This window comes from Lygodium microphyllum, chromosome 18 (genome assembly GCF_053477565.2).
Source record: "Lygodium microphyllum isolate KBCC chromosome 18, Lygodium_microphyllum_v1.1.10, whole genome shotgun sequence".
Classification (NCBI taxonomy): domain Eukaryota; kingdom Viridiplantae; phylum Streptophyta; class Polypodiopsida; order Schizaeales; family Lygodiaceae; genus Lygodium; species Lygodium microphyllum.
Window position 1 is genome coordinate 37346291 of NC_141152.1, and position 4344 is coordinate 37350634.

Genomic DNA, 4344 nt, shown 5'->3' on the forward strand with positions numbered 1-4344 from the left:
TGTCCACAACCTTGCGAATGGCTATAAAAGGGGACCTGATACTTGTCTCAGATGCCCAAAAAAATAGCAGTCCCTGCTTTGGTGTATACAGTGCTCTCCTCACACACCAAATCTCATAGCAATCTAAGATTTTCACTCTACCCTACTTCCGGTGCCTTCACATGCACTATCCAAGAGAAAGAGTAAAAGAATGGGACAGCTTCTTACCGGTTGCTTGCTTTCTCGAATCCTTACTTCTTCTCCTTTACTTCAGCCTTCAAAACAAGCCTCTCTTAGTGGCACTGCTCTAATACCATGTTAAGAATTGCGTGGTGGGAGGACTTGCTTGAGCTATTGCGCCAAACATACACTATACACATAAGAGGAAGCTTACTCAAGAATACCAGAAGAGAGATAAATGCCAAAAAGTTTTTTTGCTAGCTTTTTTTTTTCTTTCCACACAATACTATGTACACAAAGTATAGATAAGATACAACATAAATAAAAGTGGCATGCTAAGTCAAACAGTGCATAACTAACTATACTAATCGATTGGCACTATAACTATGCTAGCTCTAGGTAGGTGCAACAAACTACATATAATAAGTTATAAGTTAGTGGCGATGTGAGGATCATAATGACCACCGACGTGCTAAGTGTAGATATGCAGACCTATCTAGTCAGGCGGTCCATCATCGATGTCCGCACATGTTGAGCTTGCCATCAACACTCAATATCCAAGCAATCTCATTAGGGGGAATATGAACTTCAAAATGACCTTATAAGGAATGGATTATTGTGGAATTACTTTTGTTAATCCAAGAAGTATGGTGGGTCTCAATTGTCATGATAGCAAAAAGGTTTTGTAACAAGAACAGTGATTTTTCAATTAAAAATTGAGAAAATATTTCACGTTCTCAAATTTATAATAATAACTTACATGTTTCAAATTGGCCTTTGGCTTAGTGGTAAGGCTTTGCAATCACAACTAGGTGGTCATGGAGTTAATCCCCACATGCTCTAACACAGGTCAATATAACCGCTAGTTGTCCACATGTTGTGCACAAATTGTGCCTGCTTGTTTAGGCACTAAAATTTAAAATTTTTAATTGTTGAAAAGACTTTATTGCCTTGGCCAAAGGGGGGCTAACTTTGAGGCCCTTTCCATGTGGCATGCTCATGTTTACTCTCGCCTTCATAAGGCCTCCAAGTTGCCAAATTGGAAAGTTGGAAGATTTTATCAGCCCACTTGTCTCCAAAGAAATTTTTTTCTATTTGAAAAACCATATACCTTTCTACCAAAACCACTCCTTCCTCCACTCAACTGGATAAAAAGTGCACACCATCCCGTGCCCTACTAGTCCACCTCAAATCCCTTGTGAGGTGATGAAATACTAGGCTAAAGGGCCCTTTTTGAGTTCCTGTTCCCCCTAATGTGTTGTGTTTGTTGAATCTCATATATATGAGTTAAGGAATCAACAACATGGTCCCATTTCTCACTTCCAGCTCTACTTGACCTTGTGGCAACCATAGCCAAAACAACGCCTACCTAACTTTGAGCTTCTGGATCTCTCAGACTAGAGCATATCTTTTCAAGCTCTCTTTTGGAGATCTCTTCCTTGACTCCCTGGGAACTTTCTATCACTTCAAATACTGACATTGCCTTGGCTATAGCTCAGCATTGACAAAATTTGAGCTCGCTGTTGAAACTACACCTGCTGACTTTCGTATGGCCTGCTTCTCTTGCACATAGCACAAACTCGCCGTCACCAATAGGGAAATTGAAGCTCTACCCCTAAGCTTTCTCCAGCTCAAACGGTTCCCTAAATGATCTCCTATATGAGCTGAAATCTAAGAAAAACCAGTCGGGTATAGAGAAACCCTAACTATGGACTCCGTAGCCACTCAAGCTTCAAGCTCATCTTTCCTACATTTTCTCACTCCTACCATTGAGATCTGAAGTTTTCAGCAAGTCAAACCTCAAGAAAAAGATTTGTAGCAACCCACTTGAATTCAAGTAGTCCACTTGAAGATCAAGAAGACCACCTAAAATCAAGCAATATCAAGCCTGAAATCAAGCTAATATCTTTTGATACTATTTTGCTTGTGTCTCTTGACAGATTGAAGTACAACTCTATTGCTGGATGATTTGCTTCTAATTAAAAAATGGCAGAGCTTGAACAAATAGCAAAATTCAATGGAGAAGGCTTCCATGCCTGGAAGGAAAAGACTATGTACCACCTCATGAGGAAAGACCTTTGGGATCTCTTTGAAGATGATGAAGGTGATACAGATGGCGGGAAAGAAGATTCAAAAAGTGGAATCCTTATAGTAGCTCCACCAAAACCCAAAGAATGGAAGAAGATGAATAACAAGGCACTAGGTATCATTGCCTGGGGACTAAGTGATGATGTGCTACATCATATCTTTGGCATTAGAGATGCTAGAACTGCTTGGGAGGAACTTAACAGAAAATTTGGTACCCAAGCAAAGAATTCAAAGGTAAATTTACTCATGCAAAGTTATAAATTGAATATAAGAGATAGTGCTTCCATAACTATACACATTAACAAGTTCAAGAGCCTAAAAACCAAGGTTGCAACTCTTAAGAAGAATATTGATGAAGATAAAGCAATAGCTGTACTGCTTGCAAGTGTAAATAAGAATCTATATGAGAATCTTGTATTGTCCACCCTAAGTAATGTTCCAAGTCTCTCACTTAAAGATATTGAGCACTCACTACTTGATGGAGAAAGCAAAGTTAAAAGCAAGGATGCAAATGAACATACCACCAACAACAATCTCTTGTACACTAAGGGCACATATGGAGCAAAAGGTAGTGGTTGCGGACTCAACACCAACAACAACAAGGATTGGATTCTATGTCATTAATATGGCAAGAATGGCCATACAGCCAGTGAATGTTTCCACAAGAAAAGAGCACAGTAGATGCAGAATGATCACCACCAGAACTAGTTCATGAAAGAAGAAGAAGAAGAAGAAGAAGAAGAAGAAGAAGAAGAAGAAGAAGGAGAAGAATAAGAAGAAGAAGATGATGATGCTTTCGCTACCATCAACAACTCTGATATATTGTTCTAAAGAATTTTTATTTTTTTCCATAGTGGATATCTATTTTTTCCCTTAGTGGATTTTCTTTGTAAAAATCCTTGCCAAAGATGTAAAGTTTTAAGCTTTAACTTGACTAGGCTACCTATGAGCTAGTCTCTCGTGCCATGTCACCATGTAGGGGGAGCAAAAGCCAGCAAGTGTAGAGACTCATCATTTGAGGGGGGGTGTTGAAAAATAGACAAATGATGTATGCTCTAGGAAGAGATGCCCTGAATCCCATATGCACAGTGAGGAGAATGGAACAACCCAACTACTGCAAAGCATTGTACTTTCACAATGATGAACACAATATCATGATGCTTTCCTCTTTCAGATAGTGTCATTGTCATTGTCAGCCTAATACACAAGATTGTCTTTATGAGTCCAAGCTTCCATCTTGGAACCTAATTCACTTGTGTAACAATTGTCTACTCATTGTCCATGTCAGTATGAATTTAGTGTTCACCTTTCAACCTCCATAGCTCCTGTCATGCTCTAGATTCAACATTTTCACATGATCTACCTTAGGTGGCCTTAATAATGAGAAGGCTTAGAAATCATTTGTCACTTCTATATATGTACAAAAGCCATTTTCAAATTTTGATGAGTTGGTCTCTCTCATTATTACCTAATAGATCAATATGTAGGGTGACTTATATGAAAAAAATGGTGAACAGGTCCAAGTATTTTACTCAAGTTCAGGAAGGAGACATGGCAGATTCTCTTCGAGAGGTTGTAGTATGGGACGTGCTAGTGATAAATAACAAAATAGGTTAAATCAACAATTTGGTGAAATGCATGTTTTAGGAGACCGTGGAAACTTTAGAGGCAAGGGGAGCTCTAGAGGAAGAGGTAGATGGCATAACAGGGGTTCTGAAAATTTTGCTACTGTTTGTCATTATTGTGAAAAAATAGGTCGTATTATAGTCCATTCTTATGCTAAGAAGGATGATATCCACCGTGGTAAATTGTAGCAAGGAAACTATGCGTCGTCTTCACAACAATGAAAACAAAAATGAACGTCTATTTGCTATGCAACATATGATGAATGTTGTTACAGGAAAAGGGACACATGATGATGTATAGTATGTTGATTCATGTGTATCTAATCATATGACAGTCATGTTGAATGTTTTGAAGAGATGCAGGACTTATAAAATTCAGATTATATGAAGATGAGTGATGATTCATGCAACCTAATTTCACACATTGGAAAGGTTTCCTTATTCTTGCATGATGGCTAGACAATGAGTTTGT